Source organism: Sinocyclocheilus grahami, unplaced genomic scaffold (genome assembly GCF_001515645.1).
Source record: "Sinocyclocheilus grahami isolate Dianchi unplaced genomic scaffold, SAMN03320097.WGS_v1.1 scaffold958.1, whole genome shotgun sequence".
Taxonomy (NCBI): Eukaryota; Metazoa; Chordata; class Actinopteri; order Cypriniformes; family Cyprinidae; genus Sinocyclocheilus; species Sinocyclocheilus grahami.
In genome coordinates, this window is record NW_015506137.1 from 392,809 (window position 1) to 416,892 (window position 24,084).

Here is a 24,084-nt window from a genome sequence, read left to right on the forward strand (position 1 = left end):
GTTACCACACAACAACACCCTAGCAACCAGTCAAATCACCCAAGCTACCAAACAGCAACACCCTAGCAACCAATCAAAACACCCAAGTTACCACACAACAACACCCTAGCAACCAGTCAAATCACCCAAGCTACCAAACAGCAACACTCTAGCAACCAATCAAAACACCCAAGCTACCACACAGCAACACCCTAGCATCCACATAGCAACACCCTAGCAACCAGTCAAAACACCCAAGCTACCACACAGCAACAGCCTAGCATCCACATAGCAACACCCTAGCAACCAGTCAAATCATCCAAGCTACCAAACAGCAACACCCTAGCAACCAATCAAAACACCCATGCTACCACACAGCAACACCCTAGCATCCACATAGCAACACCCTAGCAACCAGTCAAAACAACCAAGCTACCACACAGCAACACTCTAGCATCCACATAGCAACACCCTAGCAACCACTCAAATCACCCAAGCTACCATACAGAAACACCCTAGCAACCACAAAGCAAGGCCCTAGCAACCAGTCATAACAGATTTATAACAACCATAATGCTCTTGCAACCAGTCAACACACATTTGCAACTACCAGAACACCCTAGCAACCACATAACAACACCATAGCAATCAGTTAAACACCTTTGCAACCACCAGAACACCCAAGTAACCACACAGCAACACCCTAGCAATCACATATCAAAGCCCTAGCAACCAGTCAAACGCCTTTGCAATCACATAGCAAAACTTGCAAACACATAGCAGCGCCCTAGCAACCACATAGCAACACTCTAGCAACCAGTCAAAACAGGTTTAAACCAGTCAACACGCATTTGCAACTACCAGAACACCCAAGCAACCACATAACACTATAGCAATCAGTTAAACACCTTTACAACCACCAGAACACTCTAGCAACCTCATAGCAACACCCTAGCAACCAGTCAGTGCAACTACCAGAACACCCAAGCAAACACATAACACTATAGCAATCAGTTAAACACCTTTACAACCACCAGAACACTCTAGCAACCTCATAGCAACACCCTAGCAACCAGTCAGTGCAACTACCAGAACACCCAAGCAACCACATAACACTATAGCAATCAGAACAGCCTAGAAACCACCTACCAATGGCCTAGCATACAATTAGAACTCATTAGCAACCACATAGACATACCCTGGCAACCAGTGGGAATACCTTAAGATTGTAGTAAAGAGTTTTTATATATAAACTATATTAGCTGTTGATGCTAGTGAAATAAGGGCCTTATATGTATAAATTATACATGTATGATTCTGCAGAAATTTTCCAGAAAAATGTTTTTTTTTGTTTTCTTTTTACAGATTTTCTGTATAATAATTACAATAGAATAATTAATTAATAATTATCTGTATTGTAAATAATGATTATTATTTCAAATAATTTAAGAATTATATATATATATATATATATATATACCTGTTACATCAGGACCTTTCCTGTCTTCATTAAAACACTCGGCCTATCAGAAAGCTCAATGCACAGCTGCATTGTATTTCTACACCAATGATATTTGACAGTGGACGGTGCTAATAGCATGACACAGCAGCAATATAAACTCATACCAACACTGAGTTTATTATTCATTCGCTTTAGTGCTGACTGGTTAGTTCTCAGTGTGGATGTTTTGATGCTTTCACTGTCAAATATCAAAGAGATAAAGTGCAAACCTGGAGCTACACATCTCGTCCTTGACTTCACATCAGCCGCTGTCGTTCTTCATGGCAGATTTCATCTCGACTTAATGAGCCTCAGCTAAACAATACACATAATTTATGTTCTTGTTTAGACATATTTTGCTCACCACAGCAAAAACTGCAGTAAAGTGACAGAAAATGAGCCACAGATGTGCTGAATCTTCACAATATCTCCACACATCTGCTACCACAGAGACAATAGATATTGAGATATTTATACATACATATATACATATAGATACAGATATATAGATAGATCAAAAGTAAGAGTAAAGACATTTATAATGTTACAAAAGTTTCAAATTAATGCTGTTCTTTTGAGCTTTCTATTCATCTGTGAATCCTGAAAAATGAAATGTATCAGTTTCCACAAACATATTGTGCAGCACAACTGTTTTCATCATTGATAATAATCAGAAATGTTTCTTGAGCAGCAGATCAGCATATTATACTGATTTCTGAAGATCATGTGACACTGAAGACTGGAGGAATGATGCTGGAAATACAGCTGCGCATCACAGAAATACATTACAGCTTAACAGATATTCACATAGAACACACTTATTTTAAATTGTAATGATTTTTCCTGTATTTTTGATCAAATAAATGCAGCCTTGGCAAGCAGATTATTATTTTTTGAAGCAGCAGAAGAATATAATTATATTTATATTTCATTTTTTAACTTTATAAATATTATAGAATTTTTAGTATTTTTAGTATTACAACATTTTTTAATTAGTTTAAAAAAGAAAATATTTTTACATTTTTATTTTATCTGGTTTTAATATTTTATTTATTGTTTTTAACTAAGTTTTAGTAATTTTGTTGTTTGTCATTTTAGTAGTTTTTACTATTTTTAAATGTATATACTGTATATATATACATATAAAAAAATTAAAAAAGAGAGCAAAAACTATATAACTGTCTATCTACTTTTTAAAATTATTATTATTATTTTCGGTTTTAGTTATTTTAGTGCAACAAGTTCAACTAAATAAAAAAAAGTACTTTGTTTTATTTTTACTTTATTTCATTTAAAGTTTGTCAAAAGCCCAAAAAGGTTTTTTTTTTTTTTTTACTGTATATATATACATATAAAAAAATTAAAAAAGAGAGCAAAAACTATATAACTGTCTATATACTTTTTAAAATTATTATTATTATTTTCGGTTTTAGTTATTTTAGTGCAACAAGTTCAACTAAATAAAAAAAAGTACTTTGTTCTATTTTTACTTTATTTCATTTAAAGTTTATGTCAAAAGCCCAAAAAGGTTTTTTTTAATTTTTTTTTTAGTATTAGTTAAAGATAATGCCCCTGTCCTGTGTGAGATCTCATCTGTGTATGATGAAGCGCAGCAGGTCCCGCTGTGTTCGGTGTCCCGGAGCAGCTTCACGACAGCTGGCCCTCGAAGCGCTGAGTGTGACTCCCTCAGGTCTGCTCTCAGCGTGAGGGTCTTTCTGCTGTTTAAAGCCCCTTAATCCCCATCAGATTAACCCGTGGGGGGAAAACAACCCGATGCTCTCTATTTACACGACATACGGCCTCCTAACCCCCAAAAAACGCCCCTGAAGGCAACCTCTCAGATCTTTGTAGAAACCATCTTTTCATAACATGTTTATGGCAGCCCTGTTGACCTCCAAACTGGCTTTAAATAGAAATATTTAACTAGCTGTTTACCAAGAACCAATAAAAACACCTTTTTTAATGTCAGCTACACTCAAATCAATCAATAAATGGTGTAGGATTTACTTTCAATTTTGATTTTGCTAATAAATTTAACCAATAAATTCCAAGTCACACATTCTTGTAAAACATACTCCAATAATATTCAAAAAAACTTTTTTTTTACAGTGTATGTGCACTGCAAAAATCATTATTAAGCAACATTTTTGCCTTGTTGTCCATTAAAAATATCTAAAGCCTTAACATCTAAAGCAAACTTTATACTTTTTATAAAGGGAAAAATCTGTAGAATTATGTGGAATGAATTACAATTTGGTAAAGTTGTAGTAAACAGCTGAGACTACTAGATTAAAACCAAGATTTAGATCAAAGCATGATCAAGTAGGACCAGTAGTCACGGAGTCACCAGCCACACACTCGAACAGACTTCTAATTGGCACCACCTGCAATCACTTACCTGCACCGCTTATAAGGACGTTCTGCTCATGCACTCATCGGTTGGTCTCAAGGTTACAAGCTCCTCTGTAGATCATCACTTACCTCCTGGATCCATGAGCCTTATGTGCTGAACTTACCTGTTTATTCGCCTGATGGAATTACCTATTGCAATTACCTGATTGAACTTTTGAGTTTCGTTTGGACAGTTCTGGAAGAGGAATTGAGAGAGTTTACTACTTCATTTAAGTGAGCTTCCTGTGACTGTTTATGTTCCTGCTTACCTGTTTGTGTTGGAATCCTGCATATCATAATAAAAGAAGCTCAATTACCTCATACTCAACTTGTCCAGCTTGGTCCTACTGTGACAGAAGACCAGCCCTTAACCGAAAGGAAAATGGAGGTTCAGGATCCAGACACTTCTCACCCCTTCGCTGAACTGGTACAATCACTCCGTTCCTCCCTTCTATCACCTCCAGTCACTTCGTCTGCTTCCGCATGTCCCATGGCCAAACCTGCTACTTACTCTGGTGAGGCGTCTGAGTGCAGGGGCTTCCTTCTCCAATGTTTCCTGTATTTTGAAATGCAACCTCAACAATTTGTGCGCAAAGATCACTTTTATCATCTCCTTGCTGTCGGGACGAGCACTCCAATAGGCAAGATCCATCTGGGACTCTCAAAGTCCAAACACACGCTCCCTTGATGCATCTGTAACCCATTTAAAAGAAGTGTTTGGCACCACAGCTTCATCGATCTCCGTCCATGACTAACTTTTCAGATTATGGCAAGCGGATATGTCCATACACCGTGATGTTCCGAACGCTCGCTGCTACCAGCGGATGGATCAAAACAGCTCTCCTCTCTGCATTTCATTGTGGTTTAAGTCCTTCACTTTGTGAACAAATGGTCATTTATGGGGATAAAGTGGAAATGGAGAATTTCCTGCAAAAATCCCAGCACGTCTCTCAACACTTAACTACTTGCCATGCTGAGGAATCTTCGCCACCAGCCACCGTCTCCCCAACACCAGAACCCATGTAAATGGATCGCTACCATCTATCCAAGATGGAATGGCTTCGTCGAGAAGCTTTGTTGTCTACTGGCCTGCCCAGTACGCCCTTCACGCCCAACGGTGAGTACTGTCCATATTAACCCCAATGTGTTAAATCTGCCTCACACTGATGCTCTCCTTATCCACTCCAACAAGTCCTTTCCAGCCAAAGTCCTCATTCATCTCCTTGCGCTTCCTCGTCCAAGTTCATCTTCCATGGCACAGGAACGTGACTCAATATCAAATGACCACCATCCATGGAAAACAGTTGGGCAAGGGCTTGGTAAGTCACTGCACCCCAGGTGTCTCACTTCGAACTTGAAAACTGCCTTCATAACTCCATCTGGTCACTATGAATACCAGGTAATTCCGTATGTACTCTCCAACTCACCTTCAGTCTTCCAAAACTTCATGAATAAAATCTTCCGGGACATGCTCAATGAGTTTGTCATCATTTACATCGATGACATTCTAATCTACTCATCCAGTCTGACAGAGCATAATCGGCACGTCACCCAGGTACTTCAACGTCTCCGTGCACACCACCTCTATCTAAAACTGGAGAAGTGTGAGTTCCACCGATCAACCATCCAGTTCCTTGGATACATCCTGACACCAGAGGGAGTACTGATGGACCAGGGGAAGGTGGATGCTGTCAGGAACTGGCCCCAACCCACCACGGTAAAGGAATTACAAAGGTTCCTTGGATTCGCCAACTTTCTTTTACCGTCGTTTCATCGCCCAGTACAGTCAAATCACAGCTCCACTTAGGGTGTGTTCACACTTGTAGTTCGGTTCGTTTGGTTTATTTGGTCCGGACAAAAAAGGAAAATGATACATTTGGTTCTGGTCCGCTTAGTGTTCACACTGGCATTTTTGACAGCGAACCTAAAGACATAATGATATGTTCACAACCTGATTATTCGGCTTGAATGACGTATATATCATGACGGAACTCACTGAACACCCCAAACAAAAGGTGCATTAGACTTAAAGCGGCGCCGCGGGTGTATGATATCAATGCTCCGCGCCGCTTTAAGTCGAACACACCTAATGCCGTCTGCTGGACTAAGCGTGCTAATTCTTGCGTGTACATATAATTTTATTTTCACCACCTGCAAACTCACAAGGAGCTCATAAAAGGCACTTTACCTCATCGTTGCTCCACGTTTGCCCTCTGCTCATTTTGCTTTAGTTACACCGTGTCATCAAATCATGTCGCATAGCATCGCATCTTGTCATTGCTTTCTGTTGTTGGTTCGTTTAGAAGTATTTGGTCCGTGTTGCATTCATATATAATTCGAACCGCACCTGAGTTCGTTTGGAAATGGACCGAGACCCATCTTTTCAGCGGTCTTGGTCCGCTTGTTTGGTACGCACCAGGGTTCGGATGGCAGCGTTCACACTTACTCAAATGAACCGCACTAACAGAGCAATCGCACCAGGGTTCGTTTTAATCGAACCAAACATGACAAGTGTGAACGCACCCTTACATCCCTTCTCCGCCACAAGCCGAAGTCCCTGTCCTGGACACCAGAGGCCACTGAAGCTTTCCTCCAACTCAAGGAAAGTTTCCAAAACTCCGCCTTCTGCACCGCTCCTGCACTCTCTCATCCAGATCTGAACCTCCTTTTCGTGGTCGAGGTTGATGCTTCCTCCTTAGGAGTCGGTGCAGTATTTTCCCAAAGGAAGGGTGAACCCCCAGTACTCCATCCACTCCTCTTCAAGAAGCTTTTCCCAGCGGAGCAGAATTATGATATCGGGAATTGCAAGTTACTGGCCATCAAGCTCGCTTTGGCGGAGTGGCGGCACTGGCGGCACTGGGTGGAGGGCACACAACATCCCTTAGAAGTCATCACAGATCATAAGAACCTGCAATACCTCCGTGATGCTAAGCGGCTCAATCCTCGCCGTGCGCCCTGGGCCTTGTTCTTCATTTGTTTAAAAACGCAGTTCATTCATAAACGAACCACCGCTGATGCGCAGCGGCTTAGTTGTGACTTTGAATTAAACTATTTTCATTGACGAAATAGAACAAAATCAGACAATTATGTTATAGTCAGACAATGTAAGTCACTTAATATTAACTTTCTTGTTTAATGAACTGTTGTTTTAAATCAATATCACATTTGCAAACTCCCTTAATAACCATTAAAAGCTATCGCTCATCTTCGTTCATCGCGATCTCACAAAGTACCATAATAATCAACGCAGTTCTAGCGAACATAAAAAAAATGGCAAAAACACAACAAAATTACAAAAACTTTAACTAAAACTCATGTGAAAACAGATGACAATTTTAATTATATAAAAACATAATAAAAATGTCAACTGCTCTGGGCATTTCCGGGATCCTGGATCACAACACAATCCCAAAAGCCCTAAAATGTTCATTACGTTTGAATATGAATCGTCGCTGCACATTTAATATGATTCTAATATAATGCTCAGGACCTCCTCAAACTGCTCGTTTCATTCTAATTCTGGGTATTTGAGGCATTTACTGGCCTGTTTCAGAGGTCTGTTGGTCTTTCCTCGGCTCTTCTGACGTGACTGTGATTGCTCTTGAGGAAAGCGGAATGCTGATTGCTGGATTTCTGCAGGATTACAGCGTTTATTGGCTGGAGTAAGTGGATTCTGCTGTGTGCTGTAAGTAGAAGCAGGTGCTGGTCCTTCAGTGAACACTGTTTTACTGTACACATTGTGTTTGCACAGTTTCACTTACTCATGTGTTCTCCGTTTAACCTTTCTTTCCTCTTGACGTCTGTCCACAATCATCCGGTCAGCTTCCAGCGGGACTCGAATCCGTCTGATTGTTTGTTCAGAAAGAGCTGATGATCTTATGGAATAAAGAGCAAATTCACATATATGTAAAACAGTGCTAAAGTCTGCGAGTTTAACACCTGATATTCATATTTTTAAAGCTTACATATGCTTGCTCACACAGGTTTCCCATATGGCAAAAAATATTTTAAAGAGTTCTGGCCAAAATATATTTCAAACATATGTTGCAAATAGTGAAGCTCAATAAAATATATTTCATTATAATAAAACAATAAATCAAATAAATGAACTAAATTAAAAAATATATTTAGTTTCAACTAAAACATTGTGGCAACACCAAAATATATTTCTAAATGTATTTCTCAAGAAGCTTTTCCCAGCGGAGCAGAATTATGATATCGGGAATTGCAAGTTACTGGCCATCAAGCTCGCTTTGGCGGAGTGGCGGCACTGGCGGCACTGGGTGGAGGGCACACAACATCCCTTAGAAGTCATCACAGATCATAAGAACCTGCAATACCTCCGTGATGCTAAGCGGCTCAATCCTCGCCGTGCGCCCTGGGCCTTGTTCTTCATTTGTTTAAAAACGCAGTTCATTCATAAACGAACCACCGCTGATGCGCAGCGGCTTAGTTGTGACTTTGAATTAAACTATTTTCATTGACGAAATAGAACAAAATCAGACAATTATGTTATAGTCAGACAATGTAAGTCACTTAATATTAACTTTCTTGTTTAATGAACTGTTGTTTTAAATCAATATCACATTTGCAAACTCCCTTAATAACCATTAAAAGCTATCGCTCATCTTCGTTCATCGCGATCTCACAAAGTACCATAATAATCAACGCAGTTCTAGCGAACATAAAAAAAATGGCAAAAACACAACAAAATTACAAAAACTTTAACTAAAACTCATGTGAAAACAGATGACAATTTTAATTATATAAAAACATAATAAAAATGTCAACTGCTCTGGGCATTTCCGGGATCCTGGATCACAACACAATCCCAAAAGCCCTAAGATGTTCATTACGTTTGAATATGAATCGTCGCTGCACATTTAATATGATTCTAATATAATGCTCAGGACCTCCTCAAACTGCTCGTTTCATTCTAATTCTGGGTATTTGAGGCATTTACTGGCCTGTTTCAGAGGTCTGTTGGTCTTTCCTCGGCTCTTCTGACGTGACTGTGATTGCTCTTGAGGAAAGCGGAATGCTGATTGCTGGATTTCTGCAGGATTACAGCGTTTATTGGCTGGAGTAAGTGGATTCTGCTGTGTGCTGTAAGTAGAAGCAGGTGCTGGTCCTTCAGTGAACACTGTTTTACTGTACACATTGTGTTTGCACAGTTTCACTTACTCATGTGTTCTCCGTTTAACCTTTCTTTCCTCTTGACGTCTGTCCACAATCATCCGGTCAGCTTCCAGCGGGACTCGAATCCGTCTGATTGTTTGTTCAGAAAGAGCTGATGATCTTATGGAATAAAGAGCAAATTCACATATATGTAAAACAGTGCTAAAGTCTGCGAGTTTAACACCTGATATTCATATTTTTAAAGCTTACATATGCTTGCTCACACAGGTTTCCCATATGGCAAAAAATATTTTAAAGAGTTCTGGCCAAAATATATTTCAAACATATGTTGCAAATAGTGAAGCTCAATAAAATATATTTCATTATAATAAAACAATAAATCAAATAAATGAACTAAATTAAAAAATATATTTAGTTTCAACTAAAACATTGTGGCAACACCAAAATATATTTCTAAATGTATTTCGGGGGCAAGAAAATACATTTCCAAACTTACCGTAGCATATATTTAGGCTTTATTTATGTTTAAACAAAAATGTGTCACATGTTCTTATGGATTATAGACAACAAATAAGGTTTTTCTTCAAATGTGATGTATATTAATGTATTTTCTTGAACTGAAATATTTGGAGGACAAATTATATTTTTAAGTGCTTATAAAAGAATATATTAAATGTTTTCAAGTGTATATATATATATATATATATATACATATTAAAAAAAGGCCAAAAAAAAAACTTATTAAAAAGAAATTTTTGGGCCATTTCTTTTTGTATATTTTGAAATAGATTTAAACTTTTTTTTTGTTTTTTGCTGTATGGCTGAAAGTGCCAGTGTATCGGAACTTTTAGTCACTAAAGCTTCTTAAAGAAACATTTTGAACAAAAAAAAAAAAGATTATTCTGTCATTATTTACTCACCGTCGCGTTCTTCAAACACATGTCCAGCTTTATCTCATGCGGCACAAAAGGAGAAATGCTAAAGAATTCAATGACAAATTATGGTGATCATGACAGTCAAGCTCCGAAAAAGACAGAATATGAAAATTTAAAAAAAGACAAATAACCATAACAGTGTAACAAAAGAGCAATTTTTAAAAATGCGATAAAGACTGGATAAAGACTAATCAGAACTGATGCAATAATGAAACACTGAAACCGGTCTGACTCATTTTAGTGAATCAGTTCATTCAGATGATTCATTAAACCGAATCATTTAAAAACAAATGTCTCCTGTTTTGAGGGAAAGATTGAGTTAAATGCTATTGTTAGTCATAAATACATTTAAACTACTGCCACCACGATGTAGATGTTTTTGCATAAACATTTTTTTTTAATAAACATATTTCATAGTAAAAAAAAGTCTAAAAAAGCCTTTAAAAAGGTTTCAAGTGGCTTGTTTTTAATAAGAGTAACTGCCAAAAATGATGTTCTTCCTCAGTTTGGTGTTGTGTTCCAATACAAAACATTCTTAAACCAATTTACTCCAGAAGCAAAATGACGTAAGATATAAAGTCTTGTTTCCTGAAAAATTGGGGGCAGAAAAATAAACTTCATTCAAAGGGAAAACAAGTTTATGTTCTTGATTTGAGCACAGGCTAAACTCAAATTCTGACACATTTTCCAGAAAACATGACTTAATATTTAATACCATTTTGCATCTCAAGTAAATATCGATGTAAGAAAATGTAGATACTTGTACCGAAAAACAAGACACACATACTGAGGAAGAACATAGTTTTTTAAGTTTGTGAAACTAGTTCTGAAGAAGCTTCTTCAACATTATTAAAAAGAAATTTTTGGGCCATTTCTTTTTGTATATTTTGAAATAGATTTAAACTTTTTTTTTGTTTTTTGCTGTATGGCTGAAAGTGCCAGATTATCGGAACTTTTAGTCACTAAAGCTTCTTAAAGAAATATTTTGAACAAAAAAAAAAAAGATTATTCTGTCATTATTTACTCACCGTCGCGTTCTTCAAACACATGTCCAGCTTTATCTCATGCGGCACAAAAGGAGAAATGCTAAAGAATTCAATGACAAATTATGGTGATCATGACAGTCAAGCTCCGAAAAAGACAGAATATGAAAATTAAAAAAAAGACAAATAACCATAACAGTGTAACAAAAGAGCAATTTTTAAAAATGCGATAAAGACTGGATAAAGACTAATCAGAACTGATGCAATAATGAAACACTGAAACCGGTCTGACTCATTTTAGTGAATCAGTTCATTCAGATGATTCATTAAACTGAATCATTTAAAAACAAATGTCTCCTGTTTTGAGGGAAAGATTGAGTTAACTGCTATTGTTAGTCATAAATACATTTAAACTACTGCCACCACGATTTAGATGTTTTTGCATAAACATTTTTTTTTTAATAAACATATTTCATAGTAAAAAAAGTCTAAAAAGCCTTTAAAAAGGTTTCAAGTGGCTTGTTTTTAATAAGAGTAACTGCCAAAAATGATGTTCTTCCTCAGTTTGGTGTTGTGTTCCAATACAAAACATTCTTAAACCAATTTACTCCAGAAGCAACATATCATCACTTTTGATCAATTTAAAGCATCCTTGACAAATAAAAGTATTAATTTCTATAATTCTACGGACTCCAAGCTTTTGAATGTTATAGTGTATAATGTTAAGAAAGCTTTTTATTTCAGATAAATGCTGATCTTTGGATCTTTCTGTTCATCAGAGAACACAGTTATTTTAAATAATAAAAAATATTTTAAAATTTTACTGTACACATTTTTTGCTGTACTTTGGATCAAATAAATGCTGGCTTGCTGAGCAGAAGAGACTTCTTTAAATAACATTAAAAATCTTCCCGTTCAAAACCTTGTGACTGGTAGTGTGTGTGTGTGTGTGTGTGTGTTTAGGATTGTTTATTACAGAAAGGTCTTTGAACATTACTGAGAATTAGCGCTCGATCGGCTTGTTTTGTGTCTCCGCTGTAACGGAGGACGTCCGAGGGTCTGGGTGCTGCTCTATAAAAAGAAACGTCAGATCAGTTCCACCAGACAGATTTTATCTCGTGGCAACACTTAGCTTGTCCTTGCCGAGCTATTTTCTGTCGTCTCCCGAGGCGGATTCCTGCTTAAAGCTGCTGGAATAGTGTCTCAGGAACGCGATAAACCAAAGCGCATCTCCATACGACAGTAAACAGAAAACAGACGGAACCGGCCTGACATGAGCTGCTGGTCTCAGCTGGTTTGAGCTGGTCCTCCAAAATACCTCTGAAATCTCAGAACTCTACATCTGTAAACAATAACATTTAAGTTAAGGTTAAAATAAAGATGAATTCAATCCAAATGAATAATATATTAGTACTGTCAAACGATTAATCGCGATTAATCGCATCCAAAATAACAGCTTTTGTTTACATAATATATGTGTGTGTACTGTGCATATTTATTATATACTGTATATATATAAATGCACACACGTACACTATATATTTCAGAAAAATATGTAATATTTGTATATTTATATATAAATATATGCATGTAAATATTTTCAAAATATAAACTATGTGTACATTTATATAATAAATATACACAGTACACACGTACAAAACGTGAAATTTTGTATATTTCATAAACAAAAACTTTTTTTTAAATGCGATTAATCGCGATTAATCGTTTGACGGCACTGTAATAAATAAAACTATTACTAAACTACTAAGAATAAAGTTTAAAAAAGTGCAAAATAACTAATTACTACTATTAATACAGACATTATCGCAATAAAACATTTGACATGGAACTAAGAGATGTCTGTTTGTATATCAGCTTTTATTTGATGACTTTTATCTTATCAGACTAAAATAAAACTAAATACATAAATGAAACAAATAGAAATAATAAATTAAATAATAAAAATGAATGTGTTAAAAACAGTTCAATAATAATAATACTAAAATACAATAAAGTTCAATAAATAATTAAGTAAAATACCGATAATATGATTAATCTAGATATCACAATGTATATTTAATAGGTATTTGTGTATATCAACGTTTATTTTACAACTTTAAATGTGGCTCATTCAATCACATTCAAATAAAAAACATTACAAATCAATGCATAAATCAATAAAAACAAATATGATATAAATAAAAATAATAGTTTTTATAAAACAGTGCAATAATAATATGATACGATACACCAAAATTTAATAAATAATTATTAATGATCATATTAATAATTTCATAAATAGACAATTTATAGGCCTACAGAATTAATAGATAATAATAATAAAGATTTAATAAAGAATAAAGATCAATTTGAAAACTATAATTTGATAAAATACACCAAACTACAATCAATAAGTACATGAATTAATGATAATATAATAATATAGATATCACAATAAGACAATTTATATAGAATTACCAGGTGTTTGTGTTTGTAATCAGTGGTAATGATATAATGTTGATAATATCATGACAAGATCTGGATGATTGGCTCATCCAATCAGATTTTAAAACCAAATCTATTGCATTATATAATTCAAGTTGTGTTGCTGTCCCATATTTACTGCATTAAACTCATCCCAGCCGAGTTATCGGCCGCTGTCGCTGTCTATCAGCATCTATCCATGTCTAATCAGCAAACGACAATCAGAATTAGTGAGTGAAATCAGGAGCTTGACCTCTGACCTCCTCTGATCTATGACGAGCTGCTCGCTGGCCTGGTATGAGTTACAGACGAGGTTAACGGAGGGTCAGAGAGCCCAAAAACAGGCCGCAGGGATGCAGGGCCGCTCACAGATAAGAGGACAGAGAGCCAGTGTTTACTCTGGAGCGGCTGCAGGGGTCACAGGGGTCACAGGGGTCACGCCATGATTACAGCTGTTTGAAATGGAAACATGCCGCTGGTGACCCTCCAAAACACACTAAAACACTATCATTCATCACACTGATTTTAGACTTTCACACACTGTAACACCGTTGATACAAGTCACTATCGCAAAATAAATCAAGGTCTCGTCACCCTGAAAATGGGTTTGCAATAATGCAATGCAATAATGACTGAATATTATGCCACTTAATATCAAACGTTCATGAAATACTAATTATGTGTAATAAGCATAAATGGCTATTGTGTGAAGAAACCGGTAAATTACACAGTTTAGAATAAAATTAAATAATAGAATAAATAGATATGATAGATAAATGACAGAATAAAAAAAAAAGTATTTAAAAAAGTAAAAAGTCAGCACAAAAATAAAGCTATTCAAATGCTTGTATTAATTTAAAGCTAAACAATCAAATTAAGTAAAATATGCAATCCAATGCATAATAAAACAAAATAAAATAAAATAAAATAATAGTTCAGAAGTAGAAGGTTAAGCACCAACGTAAAGCGATTCAAGTGCTTATATTAATTCAATGCAAAACAATAAAATAAAAAATAAAATGTACAATACTATAAAATTAAATAAAATTAAATAAAGCCATTTAAGTGATTATATTATTTCAAAGCAAAACAATAAAATAAAGTAAAATATGCAATGGAATCCAATGCAATGCAATAAAATAAAATAAAATAAAAAATAGTTCAGAAGTCAAAAGTTAAGCACAAAAGTAAAGTAATTCAAATGCTTATATTAATTAAATGCAAAACAATAAAATAAAAAAGTAAAATACGCTATGGAATACAATATAGTGCAATAAACTAAAATAAACATATTGTTAAAAAGTAGAAATAATATCTAAAAAAATAGAAAAAATTCAAATGCTTGCATTAATTTAATGCAAAACAATAAAATTAAAGTTAAATATAAAGAAAGTTAAATATGCAGTCCAGTGCAACACAATGCAGTGCAATAAAGTAAAATAAAATAAATAATTAGATAATTAAATGACACCACTGACACGTATTACTAAGAAGAAACATGTAATTTTAATTAACAAAAGCATTTAACTTGTTAAAACAAACAAACATATAATATAAAAACAAGGTGTCAAAAGTCAAGCACAAAAATGAAGCTATTCAAGTGCTTGCATTAACTTGGTGCAAAACAATCAAACAAAACTACTAAGAAACACGTATAATATTAATCAACATAAGTATTTATGTTGTCAATGGAAAGCATCCTGGCCATTTTTTGTGTGCGCTGTCCCTTTAAGAATGAAGAGCAGCACAGGAGTTGATTACAGCTGTATGTCTGATATTCAGAGGAGCTTGTGAGTGATGTGTGTGGATTTGAACAAGTGCTTTGAATCTAAGCCTCCAAATGTCCCATAATCATCCGTGACCTCATCACCTGTGCTGTGAACCGCTGGCAGATTTCTGACCCATATTCAGCTCTCAGCACACATTATGATCCGCACATAGAGGGATTCACACCGTTCATGATCAGACAAAGCCTAGAATCACAGAGAAAACACACTTTTCATCTAACAGGATCATGTTGAGCTGCTCGGTGTCATTTCTGTGCCACCAGTGGCTCCAAACCGATTTGCTATAATTACGTCTGTCATTGGTCAGCCAAACAGACAGTCCCGCCTCCAAACTCACGTCAATGGTTGAGTCAGCTGATATGTCAGGATGCTCGAATACAGATTAATGGTCAAAGTCAGTCATTCACTCATCAGGAAGTCAAATTAACTTTTGCAACGGATCTACAGTGTGCATATGATGACTTAAAATGTTGCTTATGCTGGCAGCACACAAGTGCTGTACATTAAATGACAGCGAAGCCACTTATAAGACTGCATACAGTGTGTTTTTGATGAGTTAGACAAATATGTAGAAGCATGCAATACATTTAAATAAATTTTAACTACTCAGATAAAGCCAATCAATTGTAAAAATGAAATGCAATACCACAAAATAAAATAAAAAATACAATAAAAATAAATAGCTTCAAACAGGAAAAGGTCAAGCTCTAAAATATGTCTGGTCAAATGCTTGCATTAATAATAATAATAATAAAGTAAAATATGCCATTCAATGCAATGCAGTGAAAAAAAAAAAAAAAAGGTTCAAATGTAGTCAAAAACGAAAAGCCACTAAAGTGCTTGCATTGATTCAATGCAAAAACAATACGATTAAGTGAAATATGCAATGCAATGCAATGCAATAAAATAAAAAAATATATAAAATTAAAGAAATACAAATATTATGTTCAAATGTAGAAAGTCAAGCACTAAAACAAAACCAATTTTCATGCTGGCATTAATTCAATGCAAAACAATAAAATTAAAAAAATATGCAACGCAATGCAATGAAATAAAATAATAAAATAATAGAATATTAGGTACAACGCCATTAACTAAAATGAAGCAATTCAAATGCTTGCATTAATTAATTGCAAAACAATACAATTTATGAATTGAAAAATACAAAATATGCACAAAAAATAATAATAAATATAAAAATATTAGCTTTAAACAGAAAGTCAATAGCTAAAATAAAGCCCTTCATCTGCTTGCAAAAATGGAATGCAAAATAATAAAATTAAATAAAATATGCAATGCAATAAAGTATTAGGCTTAAAAGTAGAAAGTAAAGCACTAAGATGAAGTCACTGCTAATTGCTGGAATAATCAGATTCCCGTCCCGTTCAGAGCGCGGCCTGGAGCTGAACTCTGGATACGGCCACACATCCAGTGATACGCCTCTCTCACTCCATCTGTGTGATTTGATTTGCTGGGATCAGCAGAAGTTTAGCGCGTTCCCAAAGCTTTGCTCTGGCTCTTGGCCTCGGCAGTTCATGCCTTCAAACACGTCACAATCTGAGAGCTTCTGACAAACTGTTGACGCGTTTGAACGCGATGAACACAGACAGACTCACACACAGAAACGGACGGATTGCTTTAGTACAGTCCAGAGACAGTGAATTTATCTGGATGTCATACATGAAGATTATGGGCGCACTGTGATACTGCTTAAAAACATGAAAGCTCGCTGTGTGTTTGCCTTCAGTTTAACAGAGCTGGAGTGAGAAACGCTTCAGTCTCAGGGGAGGTTGTTCAAACAGCACTGGAGAAATGCAATATTACCAGAAATGAGACAGATATGTGCTCTGTCAGTTTAAAGACCACCATGAAAACACTTCAGAAACACATTTAAACCCTTCAGAGTTCATACAGAACATATTAAGTTCAAAAATAGAAAGTCAAGGACCTAGATGATGCCATTCGATTACTTGCATTAATTCAATGCAAAATAATGAAATAAAGTTAAATATGGAAGGCAATACAATGCAATTCAACAAAATAAAATAAAAAATATTGTAAAAAATAGAAAGTCAAGCAAAATAAATAATAATGTAAAATATGATATAAAAAATAAAACAAAAAATATTTTAGAAAAAAATTTTTTTTTTTGAAAACTGAAGGAATAAAAGAGTTAAATATGCAACAATATGCAAGGGAAAGACACAGGCTCACCAAGATGGGAACCGTACCATGGAAGAATACACACATAGAATCACCGTGGGGATCACAACATATTGCACCTAGCCTAGCACAGGGGTTAACTAACAGGCAACTTTACGAGTGTTAGGCCTGGCGCCGGGCGCTCCACCACGTTTGGCTGCCGAGGGTAACGGAGGAACTCCACAGGGTTCGCCTTGTGGGGAACTGAACTGAAGAGCAGAATAAGCGCACGTATCTGGTCCGTAGAGGGGAATGGCACAGCAAGTGAGACACCGAGCAGTCTCTCTGGTTCACTGGCTACTTGAGGCGAGTACACAAGAGGACACTGGCTCTACACGAAGGCTATAAAACCTAGCAAACATGTTTGGTGTTGCCCAGCCCGCAGCTCTACATATATCTGTCAGCGAGGCCTAAGGTGAAGCAACACTCCTTGTCGGGCATGGCACGCCTTGAGTTTTTATACACCAAGACAATTGCATCCACCATCCAGTGGGCCAACCTCTGCTTGGAGACAGCCTTTCCCTTCTACTGGCCTCCGTAACAGACGATGAGCTGCTCTGAGGTCCTAAAGCTCTGTGTACGGTCCACGTACAGGCATAAAGTGCGAACGGGACAGAGCAAAGCTAGGGCTGGGTCTGCCTCCTCTGAGGGCAGCGCTGGCAGGTTCACCACCTGATCCCTGAAAGGCGTGGTGGAAACTTGGCACATACAGTATCTGGGACATGGTCTCAGGATAATGTGAGAGTTAGCCGGCCTGAATTCCAGGCACGGTTCGTTGACCGAAAATGCATGCAGGTCCCCTACCCTCTTGATGGAAACCAGCGCAGTTAAGAGCACTGTCTTTATTGACAGAGTCCTCAGCTCTGCAGACTGCAATGGCTCAAAGGGAGCCATCTGCAATGCCGTAAGCACCAGAAGTAGATCTCAAGTGGGTACTGGGTTAGGGAGAGGAGGATTTAATCTCCTTGCACCCCTCAGGAACATGATGATCAGGTCGTGCTTCCCATTCTGTAGACTGACCATCTACAGGATCGTGATGTGTGGCAATTGCGGCAACATACACTTTTAGGGTGGAGGGAGACAGCCTTTAACTTTTGCAACGGATCTACAGTGTGCATATGATGACTTAAAATGCTGCTTATGCTGGCAGCACACAAGTGCTGTACATTAAATGACAGCGAAGCCACTTATAAGACTGCATACAGTGTGTTTTTGATGAGTTAGACAAATATGTAGAAGCATGCAATACATTTAAATACATTTTAACTACTCAGATAAAGCCAATCAATTGTAAAAATGAAATGCAATACCACAAAATAAAATAAAAAATACAATAAAAATAAATAGCTTCAAACAGGAAAAGGTCAAGCTCTAAAATATGTCTGGTCAAATGCTTGCATTAATAATAATAATAATAAAGTAAAATATGCCATTCAATGCAATGCAGTGAAAAAAAAAAAAAAAAGGTTCAAATGTAGTCAAAAACGAAAAGCCACTAAAGTGCTTGCATTGATTAAATGCAAAAACAATACGATTAAGTGAAATATGCAATGCAATGCAATGCAATAAAATAAAAAATATATAAAATTAAAGAAATACAAATATTATGTTCAAATGTAGAAAGTCAAGCACTAAAACAAAACCAATTTTCATGCTGGCATTAATTCAATGCAAAACAATAAAATTTAAAAAATATGCAACGCAATGCAATGAAATAAAATAATAAAATAATAGAATATTAGGTACAACGCCATTAACTAAAATGAAGCAATTCAAATGCTTGCATTAATTAATTGCAAAACAATACAATTTATGAATTGAAAAATACAAAATATGCACAAAAAATAATAATAAATATAAAAATATTAGCTTTAAACAGAAAGTCAATAGCTAAAATAAAGCCCTTCATCTGCTTGCAAAAATGGAATGCAAAATAATAAAATTAAATAAAATATGCAATGCAATAAAGTATTAGGCTTAAAAGTAGAAAGTAAAGCACTAAGATGAAGTCACTGCTAATTGCTGGAATAATCAGATTCCCGTCCCGTTCGGAGCGCGGCCTGGAGCTGAACTCTGGATACGGCCACACATCCAGTGATACGCCTCTCTCACTCCATCTGTGTGATTTGATTTGCTGGGATCAGCAGAAGTTTAGCGCGTTCCCAAAGCTTTGCTCTGGCTCTTGGCCTCGGCAGTTCATGCCTTCAAACACGTCACAATCTGAGAGCTTCTGACAAACTGTTGACGCGTTTGAACGCGATGAACACAGACAGACTCACACACAGAAACGGACGGATTGCTTTAGTACAGTCCAGAGACAGTGAATTTATCTGGATGTCATACATGAAGATTATGGGCGCACTGTGATACTGCTTAAAAACATGAAAGCTCGCTGTGTGTTTGCCTTCAGTTTAACAGAGCTGGAGTGAGAAACGCTTCAGTCTCAGGGGAGGTTGTTCAAACCACTGGAGAAACGCAATATTACCAGAAATGAGACAGATATGTGCTCTGTCAGTTTAAAGACCACCATGAAAACACTTCAGAAACACATTTAAACCCTTCAGAGTTCATACAGAACATATTAAGTTCAAAAATAGAAAGTCAAGGACCTAGATGATGCCATTCGAATACTTGCATTAATTCAATGCAAAATAATGAAATCAAGTTAAATATGGAAGGCAATACAATGCAATTCAACAAAATAAAATAAAAAATATTGTAAAAAATAGAAAGTCAAGCAAAATAAATAATAATGTAAAATATGATATAAAAAATAAAACAAAAAATATTTTAGAAAAATTTTTTTTTTTTGAAAACTGAAGGAATAAAAGAGTTAAATATGCAACAATATGCAAGGGAAAGACACAGGCTCACCAAGATGGGAACCGTACCATGGAAGAATACACACATAGAATCACCGTGGGGATCACAACATATTGCACCTAGCCTAGCACAGGGGTTAACTAACAGGCAACTTTACGAGTGTTAGGCCTGGCGCCGGGCGCTCCACCACGTTTGGCTGCCGAGGGTAACGGAGGAACTCCACAGGGTTCGCCTTGTGGGGAACTGAACTGAAGAGCAGAATAAGCGCACGTATCTGGTCCGTAGAGGGGAATGGCACAGCAAGTGAGACACCGAGCAGTCTCTCTGGCGAGTGCAAGAGAGGACAATGGCTCTACACGAAGGCTATAAAACCTAACAAACGTGTTTGGTGTCGCCCAGCCCGCAGCTCTACATATATCTGTCAGCGAGGCCTAAGGTGAAGCAACACTCCTTGTCGGGCATGGCACGCCTTGAGTTTTTATACACCAAGACGATTGCATCCACCATCCAGTGGGCCAACCTCTGCTTGGAGACAGCCTTTCCCTTCTACTGGCCTCCGTAACAGACGATGAGCTGCTCTGAGGTCCTAAAGCTCTGTGTACGGTCCACGTACAGGCATAAAGTGCGAACGGGACAGAGCAAAGCTAGGGCTGGGTCTGCCTCCTCTGAGGGCAGCGCTGGCAGGTTCACCACCTGATCCCTGAAAGGCGTGGTGGAAACTTGGCACATACAGTATCTGGGACATGGTCTCAGGATAATGTGAGAGTTAGCCGGCCTGAATTCCAGGCACGGTTCGTTGACCGAAAATGCATGCAGGTCCCCTACCCTCTTGATGGAAACCAGCGCAGTTAAGAGCACTGTCTTTATTGACAGAGTCCTCAGCTCTGCAGACTGCAATGGCTCAAAGGGAGCCCTCTGCAATGCCGTAAGCACCAGAAGTAGATCTCAAGTGGGTACTGGGTTAGGGAGAGGAGGATTTAATCTCCTTGCACCCCTCAGGAACATGATGATCAGGTCGTGCTTCCCATTCTGTAGACTGACCATCTACAGGATCGTGATGTGTGGCAATTGCGGCAACATACACTTTTAGGGTGGAGGGAGACAGCCTTCGCTCCAACCCCTCCTGGAGGAAGTAAAGCACAGCTAAGTTTGGGCATCTCTTGGGGTCTTCCTGGTGAGAAGAGCACCATTCAACGAACAGGTTCCACTTCAAGGTATAGGCACGCCTTGTAGAGGGTGCTCTTGCCAAAGTGATGGTGTCTACCACCACCCGGGGTAGATCACCTAGGACCTCTGCGTCCCATCTAGGGACCACACGTGGAGGTTCCACAGATCTGGACGTGGGTGCCCCGTCTCTTAGAAAGTAGTTATTTCCTCAGAGGAATGTGCCAGCGAGGGGCTGTCGCGAGGAGCATCAGTTCTGGGAACCAGGTCTGGTTGGGCCAGTAAGGCGCAACTAGCAGGACCTGCTCCTCATCCTCACTGAGTTTGCACAGTGTCTGCACAGTGTCTGTGTTTTCCCCAGTGTAGGCTCACTGGGGGAAACGCATACTTGCATAGGCCCTGAGGCCAGCTGTGTGCCAGTGCATCTGTGCTGAGGGTCCCCCCGGTCAGGGAATAGCACATCTGGCAATGGGACGTGTCTGGAGAGGCAAACAGGTCTACCTGTGCGGCTCCGAAATGTCTCCATATCAGATGGATTGCCCAGGGATGGAGGCTCCATTCTACTGGAAGCGCATGCTGCCGTGAAAGCTCGTCGGTTGCATGATTGAGCAGGCCCGGAATGTAAATGGCACGAAGCAACCTCAGATGCGACATATGACCGGAGCGTAGACCACCCTGTTGGTTGATGTACACAACAGCCGCAGTGTTGTCTGTACAGACAAGTACGTGCTTGCCTTGTAGCAGCATTTTGAAGCGGCCCAGCGCAAGACATACTGTAAGCAACACGAGGCAATTGATGTGCCAATACAGAATGGGGCCCGTCCACAAACCCGAAACTTCATGCCCGTTGTACGTGGCACCCCAGCCCATAGTGGAGGCATCCGTGAACACAGCAGCATGGCTGAGAGCTTGGCGACAGGCCGGCGTGATCATTACTTGGTGCGTGCCGCGTTGCCACACCCATCTCGGGACTCGACCGTGAAGCCAATGCTGAAGCAGCCTCATATGAAGAAATCTGAGAGGCGTTACTGCGGCTGCGGACGTTATATTCCCCAAGAGCCTCTGAAACAGTTTCAGTGGGGCCGCTGTCCTGCGCTTGAGAGAATTCAAGCAGTTCAGCATCGACCGAACACGTTCCTCAGTGAGGCGTGCCGTCAGGTTGACCGAGTCCAACTCCATACCAAGAAAAGAGATCCTCTGCACTGGAGAGAGTTTGCTCTTTTCCCAGTTGATCCCAAAGTCCCAACTGGCTGAGGTGACTGAGCACCATGTCCCTGTGCTCGCACAACTGCTCCTGGGACTAAGCCAGAATGAGCCAGTCGTCGAGATAGTTGGGAATGTGAATGCCCTGTTCTCTCATGGGAACAAGGGCCGGCTCCGCAACCTTTGTAAAGACGCGGGGTGACAGGGACAGCCCGAAGAGAAGGACCTTGTACTGATATGCCCGTCCCTTGAATGCAAAGCGGAGAAACGGCCTGTGCCGAGGGAGAATCGAGACACGAAAATGCGTTTCTGCGTCAAAACATTTTGAACGGTAGCTTGTGCAGGGCCCAGTTCAAAACTCGCAGGTCCAAGATTGGTCATAACACATCGCCTTTCTTGGGTACAATAAAGTAAGGGTTGTAAAACCCCGACCTCATATTGGATGGAGGGACCAACTTCGCTAGCAGGACTGCGATTTCTGCCCATAAGACAGGAGCATCGCTGGTCAGCATGGAGGTGAACTGGATGCTCCTGAATTTGGGGGGACGCCGGGCGAACTGAATCGCATAGCTGACTCTGACGGTCCGAATGAGCCAGCGAGACAGGCTGGGAAGTGCTAGCCAGGCTCCCAGAAACCGTAAAAGCGGGACAAGAGGAACCACAGACGTACCCACGGTGGGGCAGCGTGGTGGAAGACAGGGACCCGACTTGGAAGGCATAGCATCCCGAAGGGGGGTCTGGGAACACCTACCTGGCTCCACGGTTGGGCAGGGGGCACGGGAGAAGGCCTGCCATCCTCAAACTGGGGTCTGATGCCCACTGGCGATAGAAGTGGGGGATGAAGCTGGCCAGGCATAGCGTGACACAGCATCCTCTGCGTCCTCTTGGAACCCAGAGATGGTAGAAACTGCTCTTTTATGATGTTTGGGTACCGCTGGCTGAAAGGAACAAAAAGAAAAGGAAACAGAAGATTCTCTACCCGGCCCTCCTCCGGGAAAATAACAAAATAATGAAATTAAAATAATGCAAGACACAAAACTGTAAAATCAAATAAATTAGATTAAAATACATTTTGAAAATAAAATAAAATAAAAGGCAATGTGATACACTGGAAAATTTGATTCTCGCAACAACTGTCCTTAAAGTTACTTAAATTAACCTGAATATGTTTGTTTACTAAAAAGTGTTTATTTCAGCCAATTAATCCTTGTCACAGCAACTATAGATTCTTATTCAATGAGAATCCAATTTATAAATGATAATTTAAAAAAATTATTAAATTGTAAATGATGAGCTTTAAACATCGCACCAGAAGAAACTAACAGTGATGACAACAGCTTCATTAAAATCAGGAAACAGTAAAAAATTAATCCTACAACAAGCATCATGTATTTATGCTGCAATGCATGTTGGGAGCTCACAACTCAGTAACCTTGTTTACTATATAAAACTGTTAAGGTGGCATCAGGCAAACTGGGAAAATTGGGAATATT

The 24,084-nt window shown here is 38.4% G+C and overlaps 1 long non-coding RNA gene across 1 annotated transcript in view; it reads right to left on the bottom strand.

Annotated features, from left to right (window-relative positions):
• Nucleotides 1-14,985: 14,985 nt before the first annotated feature.
• The window catches only part of LOC107564736 (uncharacterized), a 21,806-nt gene continuing 12,707 nt past the window's right edge, over nt 14,986-24,084 (bottom strand). Inside the window, exon 3 of the long non-coding RNA XR_001606280.1 lies at nt 14,986-15,385. This is a non-coding gene — a long non-coding RNA (uncharacterized lncRNA). The remainder of the gene's footprint in view (nt 15,386-24,084) is intronic.